We start from the raw sequence: 19,881 nt of genomic DNA on the forward strand, positions 1-19,881 counted from the left end.
CAAGACTTTTGGTTTTGTGGTCTTTGAACACTGTGTTGTCTCCATCTGCTCCCTACTGTCTCCCTTGGAAACCCAGGAGTGAAGGAGGCAATGGTCCTTCTCCAGCATGCAGGCAATGCTAACCCTGGGCTGCTGCAGAGCTGGAACCCCCCAGGCCTGGGCTCCATCACCCTGGATGGTCCCCTCCAAAGGCAGGGGGATCAGGCTTGGGACCTTCTCACAGGGGCTGTTGAGCTTCACCCCCACGATCACAAAGCAGCTCACTCTTCTCCTAAGTATTACCCACTGAGGGAAGAGTTTTTGCACATACTTACCACTGTGCTATGAGACTGTGATTGCATTGATGTTGTATTTACTCTCCTTGGATGGTTTCCTTTGTGAAACTGACAGCAATAGAAGCAGTTTATTACAAGTTCCAGAATCCTGTCACCTGGCAGGGGCAAGGCTGTCCCCAGGGCCATCCCAAATGGACCTGGAGGGCCACACTGGGGACCCATGGGTCTCCAGGGTCCATTTACACCAGACATCCTGGTCCCTTCAATAGGCAGCTCTCAGACCCACTGGACTCTCCAGTGCTTATTCCAGACTAGGAATTCTCAGTTCCCTGACTGGGTTACTGAGGCTTCTCCTCCTGCCTTCCCTTGTGCCCCCATGTTCTTTCATGCATGTGTGGAGATAGGCTTTTATTCCCACAGTTTAAAAACTTGAGTTAGTATCTGCATTTTGTGCTGAAATGAGAATTTTGACTATTGAAACTATAATATTGGTGGGTATTTAAATTTTACTGGTATTCATGTGATCTGTAAAAATATGTACCTTTTAGGAATGTCTTCATATTTCCACTGTGTAGTCATAACTTGCTTCAGATGGCCTGAGATTTATCAGGAAGGATTAAGGAAAAGATCATGCTGTTTCTACAGCTGTTACCTTATGTCTCTGTTTTCTCCAATGCCTGGCCATCTATCCCCCAAATTAGAAAGAGCTTCTCTTTCAGAACAATTGAAAATCTTGGGAGTGAGGTATATAAAGACACTGGGCACCTAGTTTTATATTTGAGACATTTCCAGCTGATTCTTCTATTTCCATTTAGTAGGTCACTTACAAAGAAAAAAACATAAATTATTAATGGAAGACAATAGGTCTTTTTTTTTTTTTTTTTTTTTAAATCATCCCCACTGGGCTCTGATCAGTGGAGTTACACCAGAGATGAACTGTACCCCAAGCAGGTTTTTTACAGTCTACTTTGTACTAATCAAAATGCATAAGCAAAATGTTAATCAAATTAGTTCAGAAGTTGCATCCTAGTGTTCAGTGGTTATTCTAGCTCATTACTGCAAGGTCAGAATCAACTTTCAGGCTCTGTCTTTCTTGCCAGTCTGAAAGTATATGTAATTCTACAACATGGAGGGAAAAAAATAGTTCACATATTCACAGTAGAGATTTTGTGTCATCAAATGTTATCTGGCATCATGCTGGCATATGTTATTGTTCTTAAATAATCATGCCTTCAAATTTTATCAGTAAAAGCATTACCATGATTATTGGGGAAACATTTTTTGGAGGTAAAAATTCACTCTGAAATACAAAACTACATACTGTAGCTCTAAACTCACCGATCTCAATGGTATTTAACATAAGTCCAATAAAGGCAGCAACAAAATTTCTGGCAAATTCGGGGGAAAATGGATCTGTCCCTTTGATTTTACAGACCTCATTTTCCTTTTCATCTAGATAGTTGAAATTTCTGAGTTTGTTTCCAATTATCTTTTATTAAGCTTATATAATAAATTGGGCTTTTAATTACTGAAATAGAAATATGAAAAGCAATTTGAAAGACAGAATGATTCTTTCTGCCAACAGAGGTGGAAGATAATTACTACCAGAGTAAAGTATTATTTGTAAAAGACACCAGGAGAGAAAGAGCTTTTCAGAGTCACAAGTGGCAATTACACACTAACCTCTCCAGGAATCTCCATGGCCACTGAACACTATCAATGCTTGTGTGAAAAATCCCCTTGTTAAGGTATTTCAGCATCTCTAGTTAGCACAAAGATAGGTTCTAACCTATTTTTCAAAATAAAACACTAGAACAACACAGGCAATCCTGTATATGCAACAGTTGACATCCAAGGTTTTGTGAAAGTCTAATGACTAAAAATACCACCACTGCTGTTGCCAGGAGAGCAGCGAACGAAGCATGTCTGTAGACAAGTTTTAATTGACTGTCATGTGGCCTCTTCTATGGACTTTGTTGTGTGCAGAAGCAGATAACCGTACTTATAATCCTAAGTGTGGGCTTGGAGTCGTGTCTTACACTACTGCCTTTGGTGGAAGAAGATGATACTGGCAACGGGAAGTGGCATTAAAAAACACCCTTCTGTAGAAACAAATTTTAGATGCAAATTTTAGTGGGAAGCCATGTGTGGTTCAGAAGTGCAGAAACATATTAGATTACAAGAGTTAGTGCAGGCTAAGTAATGAAAAACATGCAGAAGCACATTCTGCAGTTATGTATCATTTTTCTATCACAACTATCATTTTTATGAGCTACAATACTAATTGAGTTTCTTTGCAGTTACTTCAGTTCACCTCATTATTAGCAGAAAATATATTAAATTGTGAATCAGAGCCTGTGGTGATCTCATGAAGGTAAGTTCATAACAAAGGACTAAAAGCGCCCATTTCTGCAGTTCTCTTTCATGGAGTTGCAGGGGGAATTCACTGGGCTCTTGCTGGAGATCTTCAGCTGATGGAAATGTTTACATCGCACAGGAAAATTGGGAAGGGTGGGAACAATTATGATGTATATGATGAACATGGTATGGTTCCCATACTGCCATGAGCTTTTTAGACCCTTCTTAGGTGTGAGCTGGTGGAGCCCAGGCAGGAGCAGTGCCACAGCCCACTCAGCCACCTTCTGTGTCTTAATGCCGTGATGGCTGCTCCCACCCTCTGCCTGCAGGGCTGATCAGCAGAGTTCCCTGCAAACCTGACGTCACCCCACAAAGATCCTAAGCTTAGTCAGAATAACAGGTCACCATCAGGTTTTCTTTTCCACACAGCACAGGGGAATAGCTGTGCGTGAATTCTGAGCAAAAATGTCTCCAAAACAAAACTGTCTCCGAATTACATCTTTTTCCACATGAAAACCAGTCTGGCAAACACGCGTTGTGTCATGTCACACAGCGAATTGGCAAATTGATTGGTTTGCAAATAACAAGTCACTCTCATCAAACTTCTGTAATAATGATCTGGACTCTTTGTCTTTTTACTGTAAAATGTTATATGCATTTATATATATTTGGCTATTGTGCTCCTAATTTAACAAGGTTATTGGGAAGTGCTGTTAGAATTTAATTTGGGGGCTAGAAAGCAGGAGGAGACATGAAATGTTAATGCTGGAACATCCCCTGCTCTCTGGAAGGACTTTGCATGCAGAGAGCTGTAACATTTGGCGTTTCTGATCTCCAGCCTCAAGGTTACCTCCTTGCAGGTCTACCCTTTGTGGACACAGCCAGGGTATTCACCAGCTTGGTTTATGCAGGTGAGGAGAAAAAGGGGTTATAAGCTCCAGTAGCACAAAGTGGTGAAGGAAACAAAGAAGGAAACATAGAGCTGGAAAATGTCATTAGTGCCACCAGGTGGGCTGAACAACAGGGCTGCCAGGGAGAGGCTGGGCACTAACAATTTTGTAAGCAGCAGGGAAGCAAGAGACTGGCAATGACTTAGTTCAGGAACAAGATAGTCTCTATAGGTGAGGCAAACAGCCAGAATCGATGAATCAAGTGCATTTAGAGTAGGTTGCACAGGAACGTGTACATTCAAAACCCTCCTGGACACGTTCCTGTGCAACCTGCTCTAGACCTCAGTCACAATAGACTTTACCACTTTCAGTCTGTGAAGTTTCACCTAACAGCCATTTGCATGGAGCAGTAACTGCTTTGGGCTAAAACTGTGTCTTCTAGATAAGTATTATGAGATGAACCATTCAGCACTCTCTTTGATAGTTTGTTGTAAAAGATAATCCTGCTGTTGAAGATCTGAGCTCTGTTTCCTGTCTGAACTTCTCCAGTTTTGGTTCAAGGCAGTGGTTGTTCGCCATCTTCTTGTACTACATGAGAGAGCTTTTAGGTACCAAATGTATTTTTCCTGGGAGGGGGAGGTACTTACAAACTGTGAGCAAGTCATTTCTCTGTCCTTTTTAATCAAGCTAACCATAGCAATCTCTTTAAACTTGATATTATTAGGCCTGTTTTCCAGCCTCTAATCATATTTGAAGTTCTTTTCAGCAGCCATTTCAATTTTTCAGCGCTGTTTGTTTGTTCAGCATTTGCCCTAGGACTAGTCATATTTATTTGATGAATTTACAGAGAGAAAAGCCCTTCTCAGCTTCCCTTCTGCTAGATTAAAGCAGCTGAGCTCCCATCTTCTAAAGCAGACTTCCCGCTCCTCCATCCTATTAGCTCTTTTCCTGCACCCAGTCAACATGAAAATCCCCTTTCTTGAATGAGAGTGACTAGAAATACACACACACGTTTTATTCATCATCTTTCCCCTATAACAATGATTTTTCTTACGGCTGCCTCAGAAGTCTCCGGCTTTTTTGTCAGGAGCTCTTAAATACTAACATTTGTGCCTTTGGGCCACATAATTTTTTCCCAGGCTGAACTTTATAGTGTTCCCTCTGTCTTTGGCAGTAAATAAGTTCTAAAATATTCAAGGACTGTCGTTTTCAGTCATTCCCTTGTTGTCCGTATCTGCTACCTGGTATCCAGTGATAACCAGCAATCCAAGCATGTTGCCTGTGCCAGCAAGCCCTCTTGGCATTTCAGATGGATGTGCTCAAGAATGAACAGGACAGAACAGAGTTCTGTTGGGACTTCAGGAAACCCGCTTCAGTTGTCATTTGCAGCTAAATAGAAACACAAAACTCCAAAAGGATACCTAATAGTCATATTTATTCTCTCTCATAGAGATCATAAACTAATTCTTCTTGTTTAGCTCTAGTTATTCACTAAAAGAGGGATCATTTGCTCAAGGACTGGAAACCTTGAGTCACTTCAGAAGTCTTACAGAAGATTCTTACAGATCTTTCTTAGGGATCAGCCATGGCACCTAATAACCAAAAAGACTGAAAAATACACAGGAATTTTATTCCTTGCAGTAGCTTTTTTCCAGCCCTCTGCATTTGAAGGTGGTCAACTTGTTATTCAGGGTATTTGTGCAATGGAATGTGGCTGTTGGATAGTCAAGGTCATTTTGAAATGTGTGTGTGTCACCAACAGTGGCACACTCAAGCACCTGTGGTGCAAAGTTGACACCATTTAGTGTGACTTTCTGGAGTGCACACAATTTGACTTCTGGCCTCTGCATTTAACTGACTGGTAGCTACTTACCCAAACAATAAGACCATCAGCCATGAAAACAATGATCTTGTCATCTTTCTGGTGACTGTCCTTTTCTAAACAAAGAAAATAAAATATAATTAATGTAATAAACAGATTTTTCAGGTGAACACCTAAGTGTTAACAGTAAAAGGACTGTCAGAGAAAAAAATCTTATTAAAGAAATAGAAAGGTGGCATCTTATGAGTCAAAGTCTCAGACCCCTGTTGCAAATTAACGCCTAAACAGTCACGCTCAGTAAGTAAAAGGGCACACTCCTGAGGCTGTATTTCAAATATCCCATAGTATGACTTTGAAAGAACCCCTGCTGTGTAACATCTAAAGTCAGTGCAGCAGCAGCCACTGAGATCAATACAGGCACTCAGAACCCTGCAATACTGATAGGTCATTACAACAATTCTAAAATCAATGGACTATTTAATAAGGTGTTAATGTAACTACATTGAGACCAAGATAGTGAGGCCGTCCTGCATAACACGCTTGTGATAGATTTTTGCAGAAGTATTTTCAATTTCTACGTATTTTTGAGAAAAGTAAGGATACTCCTGATAACTGATAATGGTCTGTGCACGGCATCCTAAATAACAAACATCCCCCATCCCCAGCCTTCCTCCACTAAGCACCTGGCATGGCAATAAACCCAGAACCTGGTGTTGTACTAATGCTCTCCTGCTAGAACCGGCCCAACTGCTGGGTGAGTCCTACCTGGCAGTGGTTCAGCAAGGCAGCTCTGCCTACCCCCAGCATCCAAAGCTGTTGTGCTACTGCATGGACATGAGCTCTACCATGGCTAGGGAAAGCAACCTTCAGAGCAACCTCCTCAGCTGCAGCCAATTATTTACACTCCCGTAGAGCGAGCTATATAGGATATTCCTCAAAGGTCACTTCTAACTTAATGTAGGCCAGTAAACTACCCCCTCTTAACATCCAATACACAAAGCAGAGGCGGTGGCAGCCATATTGATGGAAAATTCTTTCTCCGCATGGAAATGTGTGACCAGAAACTGCTACTTTTCAATCCCAAAGTGAGAAAGGGCATGAGGGAACTGGAATGACATTGCTGTAATCATTCACCTTGGTCATCCAGTCTCAGGCAGTGACTAGATGCCAGTTCTCTGCAACAAAGGCAGTATAAGAAGTTCCCATCCTGTCCATCCTCCCTCACTGCAATTTTTTGCACCTGACAGCTGTGTAAGTATCTGTTGGGAAAATAGTCAACTGTACCGGTGAAATGGTCTGTTTTTTTAAAAACACCACCACATTCACACCCCCAGTAACTCACACTCAAAAACAATTAACACTGATTCTACTGCACAAGTGGTTTAGATCATGGCCAACAAGCCATCGCATCAGTGAGACTGAGGGTGCCATAAACTGCAGGCCAAGCATGGAAAGTCTTGGACCCCAAGCTAAAATCTGCATGGAAATATACCCTGAAAACACATGTGATGATCGTCCCCACAGCTGACAGAGCCCTTGCTTCTGGGAGGCACAGCGATGTGTCCTCTCCTCCACCCTGGTAAGCTGGGTAAGGAAGCTGTTGGAGGATGCCACTACAGTAAAAATTAAGATGCCAGCAATATACTAATGGACTGGGGAAACCTTTAGTTCACATGCAGGAAAAGCAGAATCTTTATTAAGTTGTCTAACTTATGGAAACTGTTGCTCCAAAGATTTTCCATGATGTGGTATTTTTACACAGGAATTAGAGACTGCAGAGAAAAAAAAAGAGATAAAAAGGACAATTTTTTTTAAAAACAAAGTGACAGTAATGCAGCCAAGTAAAAGGATAAAGCACTTGGGCTCCATGTCCTCTTTCCAATCAATATCTGGAGCTGTGGAATTGCACACTGCTCGCCAAGACGGAGATGATTTCCTTCTTTTTCACTCATCCATCTTGCTTTCCTCCTTTCCTTTCTCCCTTGGCCCTAGCCACTTTTATCTGTTCTCTGCATTCTGCCAGCTTTCATTTGAGATGTTTTAAATTTATTAATCCAGTAATTTTTAAATTTTTGGGTGGGTTTAGTTTTCTCCTGGATACATTTAATTGGATCACAGGCTGGTCTGGTGAATGCTAGATACAGCACAAAGTAAGCAGTGCATAGCTAAGGACCACAGAAGTGGTGGTGGATATTATCACATTCAAACCACTTTGGTTAATGATGCTGCATGAAGCCATACACGGGGTATTTAAACTCAGGTTCTTTTCAGGGGATGTTCTCAAGCTGTTTTCAATGGGATATGATGCTGCAGTCAGTAGTCATTCAAGGTAATATTGAATTCTGGTCTAATTCTTTGGGTCTGAATTTCAAGAATCTGGATTTATCTGCTGCCTGGCAATAATCACAGATACTTCTGAAAAACAAGGGGTTTTTTGTCTGGTTGCTAGAATTAAATATTAGCATATTCTTAAAGCTTGGCATAAAGTATTTCTTTAAGACTGTTTTTAATAAGACATATCCATCTGCAATTATAAATCAAATAGCTTTATAATTAAAAGACGTACTTGGCCTTTTTTTATCCTGTGAAGGTTTGCGTGAAATTGGAGTCTTGCTGTGGGGTTTTTTTACATAATTGAACCTTTTCACAAATGACTTCTTCATACCTCTTAATTAAAATGTATAACAGCCTTTCATTTAAAGAGCACAAATTCATCAAAACAAATAACAGCCCAAATTGTCACTGAATTGTTGCATCTGTGTTTTCTTGTCACCTAGTTAGAGATCTGGGAAGTAATACAGAGGTGTGGATGACATTTCATTCTTCTTCACTGGTGTCGCTTCAGACTCTCAGCTCTCCTCCACCTATTCTCCTCCAGGATAGCAGAAACACCAATTCCTTTGGAGCATTAGTGTCATTTGCAGCTCATTGATAACATTTTTCTGTTAACCTATTGGTTTACCTGCTCTTCACTGTTAAAAGTGTACATGTCTACATTAATACACCCATTCTCTTCTCCCAAGTCCTAAGAATCAACTCTCAAAGGCACTTCTACTCCAGTGGAAGAATACGTTTCCAATACATTGTCCAATTCCTAATTTTAAGTTATCTTTATCTCTCCTATCATAGTCCTACGTAATTTCAGAGCAAATTCATTTTTATCCTGTCACAGTCTCCAATCTTCTCATATTATGTCTGCATCATACTGTGGTGCAGTAAGTCTATGACAAAACATGAATTTATTTTTTGTGGCTGCAGGAAAAATTGTGTGTTTTGTAGGCTGCAGTAATTGGGTGATCCTATTGGGACACCCTCATTGTCACTACAGGATTTGAAGTGGTAGGTGTTTAGATGTGATGCAGATTCATCCTCTCAAGCCTTCACTGCCTAATAGCATGAAGGAAAATCCAAAGCTTCCAAAAGCCTGTGAAGCTCTGATAATCCGGCTAAGATTTACTGCAACTGTTCAAGAAAGAGATATGAGCAAGTCCTGAGATTAGATAAAAAAGAAACATTTTATTTTTTTTTAAAGATAAGCAAGTCCACTACGAAGGAAGGAAGTCTGTAATTCACCTTAAGTAATATCCAAGGTGAAACTAATTCCTTTCAGATCCAGGGTCAAGTTTTATGTGGAGCCATCTTGACCTGTAATCAGTTTGGCTATGAATAAACATATGTGCTCTGAGGGACCGTGAAGTGATGATAAAATATGATCACAAGCACACCTAGTCCAGCTCTCTTGGAGGTCTGTGAAAAGGCTGCCATTGATTTCAATGGAATTTGGATGTAATTCTGTCATTCAGCACAGGTGCTTTTATTCAGGGCATTTCAGTTCTCTCAGCATCAGAACAAATGCAGCCCACATTATCATCAGAAGAAACCAGGAAAGCACAGTATTTCTGAAAATTAAGCTGGCAAATCTGTTAGAAAGAATATGTGTTACCTCCAAATGAGCTCTTCTCTACTAGTGAACACCGGTTCAAGTACTAGCTTAAATGGGAAAAGGGTTTTCAGCACAGCTGGAGAAAGCAGGCAGAGATTTTGTGAAGCTGGAGGTTGCTACTTTTGCCCATCCATGAGTGGCACTTTGTTTAACATACAAATTCTGGGGCACTCAATGATGACAGCCATCACTAACCAGCAGACCCGCTTTCCTAAAGTGAAGAGAATAAAAATACATAATTCCAGTTTGCAATTGTCAATGCATTAACAAAAGGAGTTCACTATTTCAGTGATTTCTATAGTTAACAACATAATGTCACAAATAGCTGTTTCTCAGACACATCAGCTATAAAAGTGAATTCATTTCACAGTGCTGAGATCCATGTGCTAAGTTTTTCCTAGTGAACGACAGAGTCATAAAAAATTTAAAATCATACTTCTGATTGCTAGAGCAATGGAAAAGAAGAAAACAAAAAAGAAAATATCATTTTCCATGACTTGCAGTATTTCAACTTTTGACTGGACGAGAAGTTACATGAAAGTTGTAGGGCCTTTGAGGGGAGGCTAGAAGCATCTGTTTAAAACAGATCAAATGAGACAGTCGTACTGATCCACTCTGAGCACAACATGGTCGGACAGGAGATCAATGGTTGAGCATAACTTTGGCACTCTGTATAGCCTATTGATAATTTTCTCTTACAAAAAAAATGTATCAGAAAACACACAGAAAATGAAAGCAAAATTCACCGTGGAAACGAGTCAGTACCAGTGACATTTTCCACTGAGCAGAAGCAAGGACTCCACAGATCCTTGTCTGTCAGACTGGATTTCCCCTGGAATATTTGTGTGAGCCTATCCTCAGTGTCCAGCAGGATGGACTCCTCAGGGCTGTACCCCAGCCACTGGTCCCTACACACCATTTGAAGCACATGACCTGGGGAGGCAGAAGAGATGGGGACCCCCTGGCAGAAACCCCGACATCTGGGCCACCCAGGACAGTCTGTCAGCTCAATGTAATGCCAGCTCCTAGTGGCACCAACACCCCTTGTTCCTTCATCCTTCTTGCTTTCTCATTGCCTGCCAGACTTTTTTCCTGACTAGTGTTGGCCACCGAAGGACCCTTCTTTCTCTTGGACCTCTGGACTTCGCTGCTGGGAATAAGCAAGGGGTGTTTGACCAGCTGAGGAGGAGCCTGCTCTCCTGTCCTTGGCTCCCCAGTTTTTGGGTGGTGATCCTCTGCAGTTTTGCCTGTTACTCTGAAACTACTCTTAGTAAAGGGTAGTAAAATCCAAAAGCAAATCGGCACGCCAAATCCAAGAAAAGCAAGTCTGCTGTCTGTGGGAACAGTTGGGCAGAACTGAAGGGAAACGAAGCATGCATCACACGTGGCTGCTCCATCAGCATGGTCCAGCTGAGAAGTTGCCAGCCACTCCCAGCCCTTCTGTTGAGGACACTTTCATCCAGCCTCATGTCCTCCATTTGTACTCTTGGAAGAGGATGGGGATTTAGGGAGTGCTGGCTTCTTCTACAACCCAGCTTCGCCTTTGGGTGTAACTCAGATTCAGAACTCTCTCTGATTTATTACCTCAAGCAGAAATAACTCTACTTCCCTCACAGAATCATTGCCCATTACAACCACTTTGCAAAGGTGAAGGCTCGTGTGGCTCTCAGCTGGCGGTTGCTGACCAGAAGCAACCATGCCTGGGTAAGTCTTAATAAAGTGTTAATTTATAGTAATAATGACTTTTCCAGGGACATTATGCAAAGGCAGGAATAAACTTTTTCACATGTAAACTTCAAGCTCTACGTATACATCCAACTTGTTCTTGTTAATCATATTAAATAGGATGTCACAACCAGACTGACACATGCAGTTTATTACCAACGGTCAGGTTAGATAGATAGGATAGTAACCACCCCCGAGATGACAATGAATTTGGGGATCCTCATATCATCCTCTCTCCTACCAGCTTGACTTTAAAGGTTGACTTTGAAGACAATTAAGTGGAGCTTTTGTAGGCAACTGGGAACACTTTATTTGAAAGCCACATACTTTCACATTTCTGGAATGAAGCATTGGAATATTTCAATATTTTTAACCTTTTCACTTGTGGTTTTTTGTCACAGTTCTAAATACAGCTTTTCAAAATATCAAAAAAATGACAGCAGGATGGCAGTTAAATTTCCTGGAATCTGAAAGCAGACAGGTTGGGTTTTCTAGGAAGCATCTTTTAAACCACGCATGGGTGTAAGTGATGCGGCTAACTCAAGGCATGGAAGACAACAAAACTGTAGCCAAGCTGTCCGAAGTAGTTGAGAGAAGAAAAAGTTTCAGTCATCCACACCAGGAAATTATAGTGTTTGGTTTTCAGGCGGTACATAGGCACCTGCATTGTTTACTACTGAAAAATGATATTTGCAGTCTGTTTAGCTGAAAAAAAAATGTATTTTAATTCATGAAAATTAGAAGAAATGAAGGGTTACTTTTAAAATATCATTCTCTATTGCCTGAAAGTTTTTCTTCAGAGTATAAGACACAGAAGTAAATGCAGTCTGTCTCCAGAGCCTGAAAGCTAAAGTGGCAATGCTGACATACGAAATAGTGAGTAATACAATGAAAGTAGTCTGCTCTTCTTCTAATACGAGCTTGGAGATGTCAGTGCTGGTACTCTTCAGAGTAATAACATTGTGCATTATTAAAGACAAGATCTCAACAGCTGCTTAATGTTAATATAAGACCCCTGAACATATTCTGAGAGGCTCCATGTCAGTCCAATACAGGCACTGCAATTTTAACTTACAGTATAATTACCACCTTCTCTTATGCTTTGAGAGTTTATTTCCTGTTTTGTCAGGCAATCATTAATCTCTTCTATTTAAAAAAAAACCATAAATAAATAGAAGCTCAGAAATAACTCCTAAAAGCTGCTCACAGTTCTCCATATCCTTATTTGAATAAAAACAAAGTTGTTTTAGAGTCAGCTGAATATCTGTCCCTTTCATAGAGTCTGGGCATTCATGCCCCGAGTCCTCACTTTTCCTTGAGTAGAATTCTACTGTTCCTCTTTTCCAAAACTGAGCACTACGGGCAGCAGCTGTGAGTAGATTCGTGAAGAGCCTGATGCAGGATCCGAGTTTAAATTCTAGCTGTTCACATGCTGTGTGGTAGCATATGTTATAAGAAACTATAAATTGTGTACAGATGTGTGCTGGAATTCCAGTGTAGCCAAGATAACAACATTGAATAACATCTTGTGTGCTTTGTAATTATACATAATGAATGTGCTGTCATATAAGAGAGTCCATGTTTGTGTCAGGATTTAGCCACTGAGTTTGGAAGCAAGGAGTAAGAATTACGGTGTGAACTTTTAAGCAAGGTTTTTAATACAAGATATGCAGAAAGGGGGGGCTGATTGCTGGGAAACACTTTATGTAAGAGGCTCTCCTAAAATGAGCACACAAGCCAGGACTTGAAAAAGATATGTTTAGAGCACATTTTGAAAGTCTAAGGACAAAAACATTTACATATAAGTAAAAAGAGAAAGTATGCAAACATTGTCCTAGTTGGAAAAGCAAAGTGCCAACAAACAGCAAATAGAGGGAAACACAGAAAAGGTGATGGGGGAAGCAGGCAGGCAAAGACCACTCTGAGAGAGAAAGACCAGGAAAAGCAGAGTGAGGGGAGATTAATGTCCTTAGAGTACCTTGTAAATAATCTCTGCTGTCCTTGTGCAAAACTGATGCTTTTCATTAAGAGATGATTCAGATATTGCTCTGCTCTCCACAAATTAGAATTTGAAGAATAAAAGCTGGGAATAGTGACCATTTTTGTTGCCTGCTGCATGGACAGGGCAGAGCCTCATTGCCCACGTGCTAGCTGTGCCCTTTCCATGGTCCAACAGAACAGCAGCACAGCTTTTCTTCTCTTCTGACCGGTGGCAAACACCAAGCAGATAAAGACAGCCTGCCTAGAAGAAATAACACTTTTGTTTAAGCTGTGTGAACAAAGCAGTAAAGGAAAAGGCCTGAACACACTCTCGAAATGTGAGCATAGGTTAGCTAGCAGCTGGCAGAAGATCAGACGTCTGAGGTCTCTCCCACTCAGACCGCTCAGGAGAGGGCTCTCAGCATGTGTTTAAAATCTAAATCAAGGTTTCTCTGGTCCCACTATCCTGCCCATTTCCAGCTTTTTACGCCCTCCTCCTCTGTGAGCAGCACAGGCACTCATTTGATTCCATGGTGAAATGGTTCAGGGAGCTGGAAAAACTGAAAACTTACCATGAAATAATATAATTAGCTTTCAGCCAGGTCAGTTCCCAGAACAGGATCCGCAAGAAGTCAGAGAGATGCCAGGGCTAATGCAAGAGAGGGGATGGAGGTGTGCAGCTTTGCTCCACTGGGAAAGCACAGGTTACAGGTACCTAGTCCTAGATTGCCTTGAGCTGCCGTGGAAACACACCCTGATGCCTCTCAGCAGATATCACAAGCTGCTTTGCAATCCCATACATACAGGTTTCCCCCTTTTGGTATTAGAGTGAGAGACCTTTTTTTATAAACTAAGACGTTTTGTATTTCCTCTTCCCCAGGTTGCCATCCTGATCGAAACAGGACTTGTAGGCTTAATGAGAGTACTCTCCAATAGACAGTAGCAGCAAATCATTAGTGAATTGCATCAGCTCTGAAAGAGGTACAGCTTTCAAGAGTCATCCTGCATTTTAAGGTGATTTGCTACATCAAAGCTGAGAAAATATACTAATAAGAGAAAGGGGGAAAAAAATCCATTATATCTTGCATTTTTGTTATTCAGCTTACCTTTTGGTATAGATCTTCTGCTTGTATTACACATTCCAGTACACTTCTCCGTACACATAGTATATGCATCATTTGGCAGAGAACATGCAAACCTAAATGATGATCAGGCTTTCCAGACTGTGCTGGAAAGAGTCTGTTAACAGAAAACAGCAGTTAAATCACATCATATTAAATCAGCAACATTCTGAACCCTGAAGCATGGCATCTTATTATTTATTGACTGTTTACTCTTGACTCTTTGGACTCCTTGTATCTCATGATTAGCTACATATCTGATCGTTATGTTTTTTCCTCTCTTAACATTCCTGGCTTAATCTGTGCAGGTCATTTTGCTTGACCCACTTTGTCCAAACTTGTGATACTGCTCGGTACCCTAAGAGTCTCTCTTATAACGTTGATATAGCTTAACACTGGCTCGTCTCCAGCCTTTCTCTGCTGCAAACAAAAAGCTGAATACTCCCATCCCTTATCTGGGAGGGACAGCTGCAGCTGTACTTCCTAGCTCCATTTTAACTGTATATTTCTCAAAGATTAAGTGCTATATACAAATTCAAAATGAATCTTTTGAAAAAAAAATATATATCTATGGAAAACATGTAAAAGCACAGAAGAACTAACAATAGGAAGGGCTGTGGCTCAAAAATCCCAGGTAACATTAGCTTGTTTGCTTACAGACTGTACCTGTCAATGAGCAACACGGTTTTCTGCTATTTTATTGTCTCATTGCCTTTTTTTGCATAGGATGCTACACTATTTCTTTGAGACTTCTCATAAGGCAGACTATATTTGACCCCGTTGTTATGTAGCAATGTTTCCTGATATTCTGGAAGAGCTGGTCTGAATTACTTGACGTTATGCCATATAATGACGGTAAGATGTAGCAAACTCTGCTGCCACTTAAGCAGTTTCTAGGCCAGGATAAACTGCAGCAGAGAAAGAGGGCTCAGTGACAAGTTATGACTGGTGGAATTTTTGCAAGGGACAGTCTTTCATCTGAGTGTCTTAAACTTTACCTTAAGGGAATGTCCTTGTGTTGGGCAGGTGAGGAGTTCAGCGGCAGCAGGCAGGAATCCACAAACAGCCTGTCATCACCTTTCAGACCAGAGTCATTGTGGTAGACCTGTTATCAAGTACACAGTGTACAGGGTGACTTGGCAGGAAAGTAAAATGTGAATGTAGTGTATCTATACGTACATATAGAATAATCCTGGCCTCAACAACAACAGGGAACCAGCTATTATTACTGGTTCTGGCCATTTTAACATTTTTGAATTTTTTTCTGAAAAACAACATAAGAGGAGTTGCTCCATCCCAAGGGATATGTTTTGCTACACCAAAGCACAACTAACTACATTGTTAGGACTTGAGCTGTAAGACTTACTATGCTCCACTGCGTTCCCAACCGGCATTCCTATTTAACAGATAAGGAATTAGTTTGGTGATTAAATTATTTCCATCAAATGCTCTCCTCTTTCAGCTATGCTGATTGTCCTTTTGTTGTTTTATTGACCTCCATTTTCCAGGCCATTGCATTTCCAAACAGTAGTCTTCAGAAGCATTATCCCATTAAGGAAACAATTAGTTTGCAGATTTTAACATTTTTGGCACCCGTGCTGGTATCTGCTTGAATTTCTTCATCTGTCAGTTTGTTTCAGGAGGTTTTATGTGCCCTTGCTGCCATTTTAATTGATCGTTCTGGTGTACTAGGAGAAGTACTGCCGCAGTTGGTAGGTCAATGGTCAAGTAGTAGACCACATTGTACTGAAATGTGATGATTCAGCTCCAGAGCTCCCCGGATTTCAGAGGCTGAGAGGGAACTGCTTGGAGAGTTTTGCTGTGGGAGGTGGTTGTCCTGGGTTGGTCGTGTCTCTGTAAGGACTTTGGCACTGTCTTCCCACCGCAGTAGGGAGACAGTGTTGCCTTGTGTAAAAAATGAGGCAGAACCGTGACTTTGGTTTTCTCCTTCACCATTGGCCAATATCTGTCTTTGAAACCAAGAAACCACAGAAACTTTAATTGGGATTCATCCCTACACTATGCGTGTGCTCTTTGTTGTCTCCTTCCATTTCAATATTGAACCAAGTTGCAGAGAGGAAATCTGGCCCTGTGGTATTACTCAAGGTGAACAGCTGAAGGATTCAGATAGTCCCTCTCTGAATGAGCTTGCAGAGGCTAAGTAGCTAGATTAGGGGAGCACAGGTGGGAAAGCGATAAATCCCACGATCAGAGGCATTTACAACAAGCTATGAGACTCTGCTTTGTGCTGTTTGTTGCTTTAGGCTGGGATTTTTAAATCCCAGTCTTTGTTGTTTTCCCAGCTTTGTTTGCTCAAGGCAAAGTGATTGTCGAATACCTCACACAGGGGCCTCTAATTCTGACTGGGACATCCAGTAATATACAACTTAAATGAGACACAGCACTAGTAGACAGAATTATGTCATTCTGGTCTTACTGCTGCTGTTATTTCACTAATTTTACCATATGGTGGATGTTTTCAGTATGCTATTTTCCCATCCAGAGTTTCAGCCCATATGCCAAAGTGCAGCGTGATGTACGCTGAAGGCCACGTTTTGCCAGCTTTGCTCCCCTGCAGTTGTGTCATGTGAGACCTGACCAGTCCCCAAACAGCAACAGAAACGATGCTGGGTTTTGCTGGTTCTGAGAACAGCATCGTGGCAGGTTAAGCAAATTTCTCCTGACTTACGCTGATACTGAAGGAAAGCGAGAAATTTCTGAAGGTTGGGTGGTAATGTAACAGGTAATCGCAGGTTTTGGAGTGCGATTATTTTTTACCGCCCTTACGTTAAAGCTAGAGGCTCGATTGCTGAAGTCTTCTTTTGTGCTGTCAGAAATAAAGGGTTACTGCTCAGGAGCTCTGCCAGTGCGGCTCCTGGCTCTGTGCAATCGTAGGATGGATGCGCCCCCCCGTGTGCCAGCTCCGAACTGTTCTCACTGCCAGAGCCTTTGGAGACCAGAGACGCCTCTCCAGAGATCTGGAGAGCATTTTCTTTTAACAAAATTTTACCAAATAAAACCTCTACCAAAACTCTCTTTCGATCATCCAGAATTTATACTTATATTTATTTATTTTTAAATGGAGAAGCTTAGACTTGCAAAACAGATCAAAACAAAAATAGTGAGGCTGGCTCGCCCCACCCGGCTTTTCTGCTTATGCAGTGACCCCAAGTCAGAAGAAACAAATGAGTACTTTTCCCAAGAGTTTTTGCTACTCTCAAGGATGGTCTGACAAGATTTTGTACTCCCACCTTTCATAAAAGCAGTAAAATTCCTGTCGAATAGAGCAGGGTAAAGAAAGGAATGTTTCAAGGTAACAGTCACTTTGCATAAACCTCTTTAAAGGAGTGTAGCACCAGATGAACATTTTAATTTCAGGGAACCAGTAAGAGTGTCTTTGTTTACAAGGGAACACTCCTGGAGATAATTCTAGTTCAAATGGCAGAAGAGTTATGCCAGCTATTTCTTTGCATTTCCCCTCAGAAATGGGAGGGGGGGGTATTCCTATTGCCCATTTTCATGCAGCTGACCAGTCCATCTCAGCCCTTAGCACGTCTCGTCCCCAGGGTGACTCGGGGCAGGACTTAGGTTAGAGGCTGTCAACCGTTTCCGTATCTTTGTCTCTCCATGGTCCCTGAAAGCGACCTAAAGAGCTCGGCTGTGTAATGTAGGCAGCAAGCTGGCTGCTTAAAACTGGGTACCGTGAATAATACCTTTCTGGGTGACAACATAGCTGCCTCAAAATATGCTTTGCCTTCCCTCTTTCTTTGTACTGCTATCCAAGGCAGTACAAATGATGCTAGCATCTTTATTTGGGTTAGAGATGTATTGGACTGCTTTCCTTTCAATGGATTACCCAGCCAGATTAATTTATGTCTTTTCTTCTTTTCCTTTTTTCTTCTTCTTCTTCAAAAAAAAGAGTAGCATTTTTGTCTTTGGGTGGTTTTCAGGCTATTTCTCTTCATCTCCTATTGTAGGTTGGGAAATTCCAGATGTATTTTATTTCCATTGATCTATTTTGCCTAGTCACCATAAATTTCAATCTTCTTCCTCTGCTGCATTTATTCCATCAGTTGTCTTAACTGGCAGTTTCTTTAATAGTCCTTGTTCACATATGAGATTTTCATAGCTTTGAGCTACTTCATTTCTCTAGAGAGGAAAATAATTTGCACTTTAAACATAAGCAACACTTAGTCTCCATTCAGACACTGGCAGCTCTTACGCTGTGGGCTGCCTCAGATCTATGAGTTGTTTTTTTTTTTTTTACCCCAATTTGTTTCTCTCCTTTAATAAAAAAGAATCTCAGTACTGGAACTTGATTTCAGATCCTGAAATTACACTTCTTTTCACTCAGGTCAACTAAGAAAGAAAGCTACCAATTACTTCTGAAGTTAAAATCACTTGCTTTTCAATAAGCCAGAAGCTGATGCTGTATCACTTCCTCATTCTGCAGCTCCTGTCAGTGTGCCTTAAAAGCCAGAAGGAAAAAAAAAAGCTTATAAAGAAGACTCTATAAAAGTGGAGATTGAAGTCTGTGCTATTACTAAATGCTCAAATATATTTACTGTATACAATATAAAGTTATCACATAATATGACAGACTAGAAAGATGCTTTTACAGTTCTAACACTTAAGGTCTCATATTGGATTTGGCAAAAAATCCAAAAAATATACACAAATGTTTCCCAGAGATTTTTATTTTTTTTTATCTGAGTTTAAAACACAGCTGGTAGTATTTGTTTGTAACCTAGAGATTGTCCAAGATAGACTGGTAAGATAAATATTCTCATATAAACTGGGCCACAGGATCCCAAAATCACGCTATTTGAAACCATACCTCTATTGTAGCAGTGTTAGTTCATTCTGCATAGATTCCAGTGAGGTGCCTTGGATGAGTTCTGTGATACATTACCAATCATGGAGCCTATTCCCTCTAATTATCGTTTTAGTCCAAACGTTTCTGGTATCTCCAAAGTTAGATGAAAACTGGAGCTGCTATGCCTGTCAGAAAGGAGTCTAATGAGATCTGCATGAAGAGCTCAGAGCAGTCTAACAAACTGAAAGCAATAATTCAGAATTAAAAGATGCATCTTTGCAATACTCCTGCTCAATACAATTAGATGTAGTTTCCCCCAGATCTACTTCATAATTTAGAATTGAGACAATATCACTGCTGTCTCACAGATACTTTCTACATCAATACTTTACAAGAAAGTTGTATAAAATACTATCAATATACGCAAGTAGCAAGACAAAAGATTAATATTATTAATTTAGTTGAGGAACAACAATTGAAAGTGGGCTAGTTGGGCTCTTTGGTACAGAGATGGATCTAGCCAACTACAGAGAGCACAACATTGAGACCTGGCATTTCTGAAGCCTTATGTTCCAAAGTTTGCCTTTTCTCCTGACATGGAAAAACAAGACAACCCCATACATAAAGATGAATGCAAGATTTAAAATACTTTGAGAACTAGTCTGACCTCTGATACACAAACACTGCCTGTCACATGCAAGCACTTTCCAGATCGCTGTTGGACTCATTCTAAACTTAAGCAATGGCCAGCGATTTTCCAATTGCTAATACTGTTGCTTGATATCAGTATCTCAACAAAGTTTAGATTCACATCAGTTAAGTTATCCGTTTTATCCCATGGTTTGATAATGTTTCTGGGGGGAGGGGGGGAGTGTTGTTTTGTTTTTTTGAAGAACACATTGCAGCAGGACACATTCAGACCATGTTGTTGCTCACCTGTTTCTCTCTTCC

At 40.9% G+C, this 19,881-nt stretch overlaps 1 long non-coding RNA gene across 1 annotated transcript in view; it reads right to left on the minus strand.

The window, feature by feature from the left end:
- Positions 1 to 16,603, minus strand: part of LOC106901132 — a 56,120-nt gene extending 39,517 nt beyond the window's left edge. Inside the window, exons 1-5 of the long non-coding RNA XR_001414252.1 lie at positions 15,113 to 16,603; positions 14,100 to 14,232; positions 12,992 to 13,255; positions 9,289 to 9,499; positions 5,397 to 5,461 (exon numbers count right to left, since the gene is read on the minus strand). This is a non-coding gene — a long non-coding RNA (uncharacterized LOC106901132). The remainder of the gene's footprint in view (positions 1 to 5,396; positions 5,462 to 9,288; positions 9,500 to 12,991; positions 13,256 to 14,099; positions 14,233 to 15,112) is intronic.
- Between the last annotated feature and the right edge of the window lie 3,278 nt (positions 16,604 to 19,881).

This window comes from Calidris pugnax, unplaced genomic scaffold (genome assembly GCF_001431845.1).
Source record: "Calidris pugnax isolate Ruff unplaced genomic scaffold, ASM143184v1 scaffold44, whole genome shotgun sequence".
NCBI classification, from domain to species: domain Eukaryota; kingdom Metazoa; phylum Chordata; class Aves; order Charadriiformes; family Scolopacidae; genus Calidris; species Calidris pugnax.